Below are 11,858 nucleotides of genomic sequence, written 5' to 3'. Positions count from 1 at the left end.
ATGTGAGGTTAGCCTTTTCCAACATACATATCATTCTTGCTTACAACAACTTTGTCAGATACAAATACCCCTTTGAATCCATTCTTAACAATTAAAGAAGTTGAAACTAAATTTTTCTTAATAGTAGGAACACGAAGAACGTTGTTGAGCGTTAATACCTTGCTGGAAGTCATCTTCAAGAATATCTTCCCATAACCTTCAATTTTGGTTGTTGCAATATTTCCCATGGAAAGTTCTTCTTCGGAACCAGCAGTAGAGTAAGTTGCAAATGCTTCTTTGACAACACAAATATGTTGAGTGGCTCCAGAGTCAATACACCACTCCTTCGAATTTCCAACTAAGTTACATTCTGAAAGCATTGCACATAGATCATCAATGTCATCATTCTTATCCACTATGTTGGCCTGTCCCTTTTTCTTGTCTTTTTTCTGGGAGACGACAATTAGGGCTTTGTGACCAGCTTTTCCACAATTGTAGCAGTTGCCCTTGAATTTTTTCTTATTCTGCTCCTTAGTCTATCCAGCAGACATCTTCCTCTTCTTACTCTTTGAAGCAGTCTCCTCAACGATATTAGCTCCCATAATCATTGAATTTCCATGAGACTTCTTCTTGGTTGTTTTGTCATCTTCCTCAATCTTGAGACAAATCACAAGATCTTCCAACTTGTCACGATCCAAAATCCAACTAGTCGTGATGACACCTAATCTGACCCGCTAGGTAAGCCAATTAAGAACTATCCAATTCCAATGAAATTCATAAAACAAATAAATAAAAGAAATTATCTGAATCTTATACATTCCTCAAGGATTGTATTACAAATAATGTGCTTCTAAGAATAGAGTTTACAAAGCTGATACGAAATAAATATATCATCTGTTCGAAATGTACATAAACAGATTTTTATAAATCTAAGGCTACCATGAATAAGAGGCAGCTACAACCAGAATGCAGGTAAATCTTCAAATCCAACTCCCATCGAACGCAGCAACATCATCAGCTAACATCTGCACGCAAGGTGCAGAAGTATACTATGAGTACAACTAACCCCATGTACTCAATAAGTAACAAACTAACCTTAGGTTGAGATTAGTGACGATCTGGAATAAAGGTCGGGTCCAACATCCAATAGCCAACAATAGTTCATAACAACGTAAAGCAAGTAATAAAAGAAGTAACTCAGAGATAAAATATTCAGCTTAATCATGGTTTCTAAATATTGTTCTGCTTTTCAGGTATATCAGTGAAAACCCAAATCCTTTACCGAAATTGCCAAAAATATGAGTAAGATTGAAAACTGTAATTCTTCTCAAAAAACTTTTCATGGTAAATGTTTCATTTTCAAATGGCATGAGGAAAATACATCTTTATGCCTATATGTCAATATGTGTGAGAAGTCATAAATGACGTGATATCGTACAACATGAGGAAAGATGCATCTCTATGCCTGTATGTCATATGTGCATGTCAGTGCCATGTACCTCAGAGATGAACTCATGTACTCACACTCTCAAAGTACTCAATTTCACTATCTCACACTTTTCACTCATCATGCTCAATCACTTAGTACTATATATGGCCAATCCAGCCCAAGAAAGATCCATCCCAAAATATATACATCAACTGACTATCAATCGCTCAGTACTAAGTAGGACCAAATCCAGCTCATAGGGAAGATCCATCCCCAGGTATATAAATGCTTCGAACAAGATCCATGTCCAGGGAAGATCCATCCCTCAAATCAACCTCGCTCACTAGGGGTGTGTGCAGACTCTGGAGGGTCTCCTTCAGCTCAAGCGCTATCATAAATCAATATAACCGATGCGACGTGCAGCCCGATCCTAATGTATGTAATCAATACAACATGTTGCGGCGTGCAGCTCGATCCCATAATCTCACTCACACTCAGACCTTAGGTCTCACTCAATCATCAATCTTTCCAATCTATCGAGCTCACAATACCCTAAAACTAGCCCAAAATAATAACATTATATGCCAATAAATGGTAACAGAGACGAAGATATGATATGCATATGAATGCGTAAGATTGAGTATATAAAGCAATGAAAGCAGATAACTCAACAGCAGAAATAACGTCAGTGGATCCCAATAGGATAAACATGTAGGCTAGACATGATTTCTACATGGATCACATCTCAATAGCTCAAATACGTAGAAATTTCATAGTTACAAGTAAGATCGGGTAACTACACAATACCACAGAAATAATGGAGTCACAATTCACATAGTGCATGCCCACACGCCCGTCACCTAGCATGTGCATCACCTCAATTCCAATCACATAATACGTAATTCGGGGTTTCATAACATCAACCAAGTTAAGAAGAGTTACTTACCTCGAACAAGTAAAATCCAATACCAAGCAAGTCAAACGATGCTCCAAAAATACCATCCCGCGTGTACCGACCTTTGAACGGCTCGAAACTAGCCAAAAGTAACTCAAATACATCAAAAAATGCAAAAGTAAACAAACCCAATCGATAAAGGTCAAATTTTTAATCTAAATCCCAAAATCGACCAAAAAGTCAAACTTGGGCCCGCACCTCAGAACCGGACAAAACTCACAAAATACGACAACCCATTCAATTACTAGTCCAACCATACTAGTTTCACTCACATCTAACTCCGAATCGATGTTCAAAATTTAAAAATTCACTTTATGAAATTTTAAACAATACCTTCAAATTTCACTTTGAAATCATCAATCAAATGCTGAAAATAAAGATGGATTCATGAAATAGGATCAAATTCGAGTACAGGACACTTACCCATTCCATATAGTGAAAATTGCCTCCAAAATTTGCCCGAATCCAAGCTCCCCAACTCAAAATATATTAAATGAATAAAACCCTTGATTTAACACTGTTCTGCCTTGTTTCTTGTGCTAAACGATCTCGAAACTCACTTTTGATGCCTCCAGTTGATTCCTTGTGAAATTCTAATCAAGTTAGACTTTGGAATTACTCCACTTGACCTTATATTGAAGGATATATGCTTGTTTCAATATTTTTTAAAATAGTGCAGATTTTTAAATACGAGGTCAGTGGCAATTTCGTAATTAATCTGAAAAATTTGGCAACTTATTTCTTAGTAAAATGACCATAAAATCCTCATACGATTCCGAAATTCGACGATTCTTTTTGTCATGGCTCCGTAATTACGATACGGATGTAGTGCTTCAATCAAAATAGAAATCAGAGCTCAGTTGTTCAATGTTGTACCATTTATGCTTGAAGAAACGATGTCGAAACATAAGAAAAACGAGTGCAACACAATCCAAACATATACAAAACTCACCCGAGCCCCTCAGGACCCCGTACGAACGTACCAACAAGTATCATAACATAACACAAAGAAAATCTGTATGATATTCTTGAGAAAGATTGCACCGAACTCCCTTAGAATCGCAAATTTCATGTTTTATCGCATTGTGAAGTTTCAAATAAATTATTTCAGTTCCATCATCACTTAGCAAGCTTTAGCATCAAACCTTAATGAGGCAAGGATATCTCTTTAAAATTGTTGGTTGGTGGGCCCCATTTTTGTGGTAAAGTTTTGCCTAAAGGCCCCTAATTTTGCCACCTAACCCAATGAACCAGGAGTCACTACTACCTAAGGCATTTGCTATCACGTGAGGTTCATTAAACTTTATCCAAAGATTTTAATTAATTAGTTAATCTTCCACTAAAAATCAATAATTACCCAATTATCCACATAATTAAGAATTATCTCAAATTACTTAAAATACTACTTGCTTTTAACATACTTTATAACCTTACTATCATGGTCATGTGGTACCTTCTATGGCACTAGTCTATAAATACCGGGTATTATAGCTTGGACCGTATTTTATCCCAAATTGATAACTTTCAACAAAACTCATTCTTTGATTTGTTTACCCTCTAATCTCCGCGGCACTTGCTTATCACTTGTTACAAATAGCATAATACTTATAACCTCAAAATAATCTTGTCCTTGAACTGATGTCAATTATCTTACGACAAATCTAACGTACAATACTATGGGGTGTAACAAGAAACTAGGAGGGTTGACATAGAGATTGGAGATACCGGAGTGGAAGTGTGAGCGCATCACTATGGATTTTGTTGTAGGCTTACCATGGACCTTCAAGAAATATGACATTGTTTGGGTTATTGTGGACCGGTTGACTAAGTCTACACATTTTATTCTGGCGATAGATTCCTATCTTCAGAGTGGTTGGCTCAGATTTACATCCGGAAGATTATTCGCCTGCATGGTGTGCCCATTTCTATCACTTCTGATTGAGGCATGCAGTTTAAATCGTAGTTATAGAGAATAGTGCAGCGATATATGGGCACACGGGTAGAGTAAAGTACAATATTTCATCCCCAGATGGATGGACAGTCCAAGCGCACTATTCAAATCTTGGAGGACACGTTACGTGCATGTTTTATGGATTTTGGAGGTTCATGGGATCAGTTCTTTCCGTTACAGAGTTTGTCTACAATAACAACTTTCAGTCGAGTATCTAGATGTCTCCTTATGAGGCCTTATATGGGAGGAGACGTCATTCTCCAGTTGGTTGGTTCGAGCCTTGGGAGGCTAGGTTGTTGGGAATTGACTTGGTCCATGATACCTTGGAGAAGGTGAAGTTGATCCAGGAGCGGCTCCGTACAACATAGTCTAGACAAAAGAGTAATGCTAATTGGAAGGTTCGTGATGTTGCATATATGGTGGGTCAGAAGGTTTTTCTCATAGTTTCTCCCATGAAGGGTGTGATGAGGTTCGAGAAGAAGGATAAGTTGAGCCCTCGATATATTGGTCCTTTCGAGGTGCTTGAGAGAATTGGAGAGGTAGCATAGAGACTTGTCTTTCCACCTAATTTATTGGGTGTTCACCCAGTATTTTATGTGTCTATGTTATGGAAGTATTATAGTGATCTTTCACGTGTTTTGGACTTCAGCACGGTACAACTAGATGGGGATTTGACTTACAATGTGGAGTAGGTAGCCATTTTGGACCGGCAGGTTCGAAAGTTGAGGTCAAAGAAGATAGTTTCAGTGAAGGTGCATTGGAGAGGTCAGCTGGTCGAGGAGGTTACTTGGGAGATCGATCAAGAGATGCTGAGAAGATATACACACATTTTTGAGACTCCATGTATGATTCTAGACCCGTTCGTGGATGGATGTTTATTGAAGAGGGGAGAATGTAATGACTTGGCCTGTCGTTTTGTGTATTATGTCCCCGTTCCCCCTATTTATTGCCTCTTCTATAATCATTATTGGTTATGTGACTTGCCGGGGTGGTTGGTTTGGTTCCGAGAAAGTGTTGGAGTGAATTGGGACACTTAGTCCCAAAGCTGCAAGCTTAAGTTGAAAAAGTTGACCAACGTTTGACTTTTGTGTAGACGACTCCAGAATAGAGTTTTAATGTTTCCAATAACTTCGTGTGGTGATTTTGAAATTAGGCGCATGTTCGTATTCGGATTTGGGGGTCTATAGGTTGGTTTGGTGCTTTTTGGTGGAAGTTGGAAAGTTGAAAGTTTGGAAAATAGATAGGTTTCACCAAGAGTTGACTTTAGTGATACCGGACTCGGATTTTGGTTTCGGTAGTTGGAATAAGTCTATTGTGCCCGGAGGCTTGCATGCAAATTTGATGTCATTCGAAGTTGATTTGATATAGTTTGGCCTGAGTTTTGGAAGTTGGAAGTTCAGTAGTTCATTAGAATTGAATTAGGGTGCGATTTGTGGTTTGGATGATGTTTTGTGTGATTTGGGGCCTTGAGTAGGTTTGTATTGTGTTTTAGAGTTTGTTGGTGTGATTGGATGAGGTCCCATGGGCCTCGGGTGTGATTAAGATGGGTTTCCGACTATTTCCACCATTTTTGTACTGTTGTTGCTAAGGTTCTGGTTTCCTTCTTCGCGATCGCGAAATGGTAGACGCGATCGCGAAGTGTTATTTGGTGGCAGGTGGTTTTGTTCTTTGAATTCACAAAGAGTGACTCGTTCGCGAAGCATTAGAGAGGTTGTGCATAACGGTCGGGAGCAGGGAGCCGCATTCGCATAGAAGGAAGGTCTGGCAAAGGATGGCACATGTTTGTACATCGCGTTCGCAGGTGTTGTTATGCGTTCGCGTAGGCACGGTCGTCTGGTCATCACGTTCGCGACTATGTTATGACGTTCGCGTAGGTGGTTTTGGTAGCTGGAGAATTTTGTTCCTCCCGATCGCGAAGGACTTTACGCGATCGCGAATGGTAATGCAAGATTTTTTTAAAACTATAGTTTGAGGGTTAGAGTTATTACATCACATTTTGGGTTGGAGAGCTCGAATTTTGGCGATTTTGGAGGTAAGTGTATTTGACTCAGATTTGTTATTGTTTCATGATTCCATTTTTGTTTTTAGCATTTAATTGGTGATTTAAAGAGAAGAAATCAGAGATTTTAGTACAATCTTTCCTAAAGTGAAAATTAAGGATTTGAAGGTCGATTTGAGGTCAAAATTGGATAAAATTTGTGTTGTCCCAAGAACAGGTGAAGTTTTGAAGAATGAAAAAAAGAACTCAGTCATGGACCAGGTCCATCTTGTGAATCACAGTCATGATCAACCTATACATGTGAGATGCACATGAAGGAGATAACTCCTACTGATCAAGCAACAATATCTCCTGATCTGATCAAAAAGGTTGCATATTGGATAAAGGGAAAAAGTCTCCTTATATGAAGAGAACACTACCTAGGATGAAGATAGAGTTAGAGTTTGAGATCATCATGAACTCTTCTACGATAGGAGAGTATCAATTGAGTTCCAATCAAACTCTGATTACTAACCTATTAAATGTCAGTGTTGTTCTCTTTTATAGGTAATGCACATACGCAGAAGTTAACTGAATTGAGAGCAAAAGAGCAAGGCGATTTTGCAAGAAATTTATGTGTGATTTGAGTGTGCACTCCTGAAGCTACTTGAACGAGATAGAAGAACGAGTTCCATTATGTCTATCTTTTATTCTAGTTCAATTGTAGTAGGTGGTTTAAAGTTGTACCTTTCAGCTTTCATAGAAGCAATTGTATTAGGTACCTAGAGTGTTCAAGTTATAGCTAACTTGAAGTTGTCGCAACAGTTGAGGCTGTGTGCCACAACAGGATTAGAGTTAATCCTTAGGTTTACAAAAAGTTTTTGTAAATGCTGTTTTGGCTCAGTAATTTTAGTGGAAGTTTGGAAAAATCCTACTGAGTAGTAGGTCGTGGTTTTTTCACCTTTTGAGCCAGGTGTTTTCCACTTAAAAATCTCTGTGTTCTTTATTTTTTGTATTTTTATTTCGCAAACAGTAGTAGTTGGTGTCACACCTCCTTTTTTACCTACACCCCCGGAAGGGTATAAGGGGAGTTTTTTTCAACTTAAAGTGACAATCGAAATGGGATTATTAATTTATTAAAAATCAGAGTCGCCACTTGGGATAATTTTATGGTGTCCCAAGTCACCGGTTCAAATCCCGAATCGAGAAAAAGATTGACTCTGTATTACAGTCCGCGAACACAGAAATCCAGGTAAGGAATTCTGTTAACCCGGGAGAAGGTGTTAGGCATTCCCGGGTTCCATGGTTTTAGCACGGTCGCTCAACTGTTATAATTGGCCTATTATCTGATTTTTAATACATGTTTAGCCTATGGTTCAATTTTAATTTTGTAACCGCTTTTATTTAATTATTTTTTAGGATAAAGATTCAACGCCATCTAGAATACGTCTTGAACCACGTCTAAATGCACCCGCAGTTTGCAACATATTTTCTCTAACGTTGTTGAGATTTGGATTTAGGTCACATAAATGCGCACCCGAGTTTAGGAAGGTAAATTATTAAATAATGCGCCTAAAGTAACTACGCATTTTCATATTAGAAACTGTAATTATGTTGCGCGAATATTTACATAATCACGATAATAAATTCGAAATGTGCCTAAAAGTTCGCCTACCCAGATATGGTCGGCCTAAACATGCTACTAGCGGCAAACAACTAAAATAATTAAAGATAGTAACACATATAGAGTCCAATTCCCTTTTTTTACTCAACACCCGCCACCCCATCAAACATTCAATGAACGAAATGACAATTTCCCTTTAACCACGCAAAGTGCTATGTATTTCCCATGGGTAACGTCACAGAATAACTAGACAAAAGAAATCATGCAAGAATACTTAAACAATCATGGATCTAAAATAAGAACAATAATAAAATGGTTGGAATATAATATGAGCCCCTCTTAAGGTTAAAAATTACGTTGATCGAAGATAACTTTAGAATCAAAGGGGCTGGCATCCCCAAACAGTGGTTCAAGCATTATACAAGAAATCAACTCAGCCTTTCAACATTAATCCTTTAGACATTGAAAGTTAGTATTATGATTTAAAAAAAGAAATTAGTCAAAGCAGATTTCCTAGCTGTCATAGTAGCTCCAAAATATTCTAATACTTCAAAAGTATAATTGAAAATAAAGGGGAAACATATAGCTCATTAAACATATAAACCAGCTAAAAACACTTAAACTAGTGAATCAACACCAAGCTCTATGCTCGAACCTAACCACAAACACTATAAAAATCATATAGTAGGCTCATATTATATTTCAACCACAAAGTTCACGAGAAAAGTAAAGAAAAGGAGAAGATATGCACCTGAAAATTAGCTTTGAAATTTTAAGCAAAATTACACGCGCAAGATAAACCAGCCGGTATGGCCAAGATTGGAAGTGGACAGAACTCAGAACGAACGAACCCCAAACAACAACTCCAAACCTCGGGGAAATTCCATGATTTTCGGAACCAAACCCGAAATCAAAAATGAAGAAGCAAAAGCACTTTTACATGTTTAGTTTCTATAATTTCAGAGACTAAAATCTGAGTTTGAAGCTAGAATAACCCCTTTTTTAAACCTTTGTTTTTCCCTTCTTGTTTGTTTGTCTCTTTCTCTTTCGTGTGTGACTGATTCTTTTCAGTTGAGAAAATAAACAAGAAGAAATCACCAATAGGGAATGGGAAATGGCTGCTCGTGGGTCGAAATTTTTTATTTTTGTCGCTGATGCTTAAGGGTGTTGTGGGTGTAACGGCGGGCTGTGCCTGGGAGGTTGCTGATGGCGAGAGGGTGATCTTCCTAAGGTCTATAAGGAAGGTCTCTTCAAGTCTCTGAAGAAGAAGACCTTCGAGAAAAGAGGGGTCCTTTGGTGTTTTCTGAGAAAACGGCGCTAGTCTTCTTAGGAGTGTAGGTTATTTGCTTTTTCAGCTTTTTCTTTTTATATTTCGCTGATCCTCATTTGTTCTTCCAAAACAGCGGGTCAGATGGGGATTTAGACGTAGCTTTATTTTAGGGGTTAGGTACTATTATATAGGGGTAGGGATTAGGTTAGGGGTATATGCCTAGAAATTATGGGCTTGAAACTTGGGCCTTTACAACTAGCTTTGCTTAAAATTAGCTTAATTAACTAAAAATCTATCCATATAGAAATATTACCAAAAATATTAATTAATCCTACTTAAGTAAAAATAATTATTAAAATAAGACTGCCCGTTAAAATAAAACTATTTTTTAATATTTTTTCAAGATTAAAAATGACTACAAACCTTAATGAAACTAATGTTTTTTTGTAATTTTCGTTTTTTTTGTAATAAAATAAAGTAGAAGAGTAAAAATTAGTTGAAATAACTATATTAAGCCTAAATTAAATATTTACATGCTAAAGTGGGTGAAATTTCGGGGAGGTCAAAAATCACATGTCTACAGCTGCCCCCCTCTTTGACTGGAAATACGAAGTATTTTGAGACAAAGAACGACTAAACAGGTTTTTTGACCCGTCCCTTATTTGGAGGGACTAAAACTAAGAAAAGGGGAATGTGACCGAGCCCTGGTATATGAGCTGCCTACATATCCTTGGCTATAAAGGAATCAGGTCACGTGTAGTTCAGAGGTGAGTGAGATGATGGAGTATGCCAAGGTGGAGAGCCAGTCGAGGTGACATTCCGCCAAGGTTCCGGTCCGCAGTCCCGTTATTACATCAAAAAATCAAGAAATGGAAAAGACTAGCTAAGCCTGCCAACAACGAGTTACAAGATTCCTATCTATAAGTCTTCTGAAGTTTGATCTTGAGTTTTGAATGGTTCTTCATACAGACTTTGGATTTGAACCTTAACGCTTGCTAGTTGTAGGTGCTAGTTCGTTCTTCTTCGGATTGTCAAAACAAGACGGGACATGTAGAGCTTGTGACCTCAGCTCTATATTGAGCAGCTCACATCTTTTATTAACTTCTGCATTTGGATTCACTTCTTGTCTTTCTTTTTATTTATTTTTTATTTTTATTTTGTATTGTGACTAACTTTTGTTGATCATCTCGGACTGCTGACTCGCATTCTTGACGCGAGCTTCTTTTGTTACTGACCTAAATTGCATTCTGAATTGAATTCTCTTATTTTCTAGGCGGGCGCCTGATTGCTAAACTTGAATCGTCTTCTCTTGTTACTTGACACTGTTTTTCCTTGCACCTTGAACCATTTTCCCTTGAAACTTGAACTGTCTTCCTTCGAAACTGTTTTCCTTTGAAACTCGAGTTGTCTTCCCTCGAAAATGCTTTCTCTTGAAACTTGAGTTGTCTTCCTTCGAAACTGCTTTCCCTTGAAACTCGAGTTGTTTTCCCTTGTTCTCCAGGTGGGCGCCTGATTACAACAAAACACATAAAACAAAAGAAATTTTTTCTGCCCTAGTTTGCACTAGGAAGATTTGTGAGTTGTTAGCAAAATTGTAAACCACTTGCACTATTGATGCAATGATGAGAGTAAACTAAAGAATAGACTAGGAAAACTATAAACTAAGTTTGACTAAAGTAAAAACTGACCCTATTCTCCAGGCGGGGCCCCCTGATTTCAAGAAAACCAAACTTTGATAACTTAAGAAAACTAAAAATTAACCCATTTTTTTAATCCAGACTTCCTCTTTTTTTCAAAATATCCTAGGAGAAAATTTGTCCGACTAGGTTTTCTATCTTAGGAGAAAGATTCATCAGACTAAGACGTTAATCCTAGGAGAAAATTCATCAGACTAGGCCTTTTTTCTCTTTTTTTTGGTATCTTAGGAGAAAGATTCATCCGACTAAGACGTTTATCCTAGGAGAAAATTCATCAGACTAAGTTTTCTATCTTAGGATAAAGATTCATCAGACTAAGATTTCTATCCTAGGAGAAAGTTCATCAGACTAGGTCTTCTTTCTTAGGAGAAAAATTCGTCAGACTAAGATTTTGATCCTAGGAGAAAGTTCATCAGACTAGGTCACTTTTTTTGTATCTCAGGAGAAAGATTCATCAGACTAAGATTTTGATCCTAGGAGAAGGTTCATCAGACTAGGTCTTCTATCTTAGGAGAAAAATTCGTGAGACTAAGATTTTGATCCTAGGAGAAAGTTCATCAGACTAGGTCTTCTATCTTAGGAGAAAGATTCATCAGACTAAGATTTTATTGGGAGAAGATCCATCAGACTAGGACTTTTTATCCTAGGAGGAAAAAATGTGAAGATCAATGGCAAGATTTTATGCACAATAGCAAGACAAATAAAGGCAAAGATTTGAGAAACTTCCCTTTATCGGCTCTTCTCTTCTTTTCTTTTTCTTCTCTTTTTTTTGTTTTTTTTTTCTTTTTTTCATTTTTCTTTTTTTGAATCATTTTCCTTGCACCGCTTTGTTCCTGTTTCATACAAAGAAAAAAGAGAAAAAAAAATTGTCAGTTTTGAAAATGGTGGTCGGTTTGTGGCCTCGAGTCTTGAGCAGCTTGGCTTTTGCTCAATCATCTTGTGTCAGCATCAAGAAACTTTTGTTCTGCACCAACT

General features: G+C 37.5%; 1 long non-coding RNA gene across 1 annotated transcript; it reads right to left on the bottom strand.

Annotated features, from left to right (window-relative positions):
• Positions 1 to 769: 769 nt before the first annotated feature.
• On the bottom strand, positions 770 to 9,316 carry LOC107779059 (uncharacterized). Its single transcript, XR_001646520.2, has 4 exons — positions 8,668 to 9,316; positions 2,787 to 2,945; positions 2,355 to 2,442; positions 770 to 1,004 (listed from the first exon to the last, which is right to left on the bottom strand). It is a non-coding gene; the product is annotated as an uncharacterized LOC107779059 (long non-coding RNA).
• Positions 9,317 to 11,858: the final 2,542 nt, after the last annotated feature.

Source organism: Nicotiana tabacum, chromosome 3 (genome assembly GCF_000715075.1).
Source record: "Nicotiana tabacum cultivar K326 chromosome 3, ASM71507v2, whole genome shotgun sequence".
NCBI classification, from domain to species: Eukaryota; Viridiplantae; Streptophyta; class Magnoliopsida; order Solanales; family Solanaceae; genus Nicotiana; species Nicotiana tabacum.
Note: the sequence above shows the minus strand (reverse complement) of the source record. Positions and strands in the feature narration are given on the sequence as shown.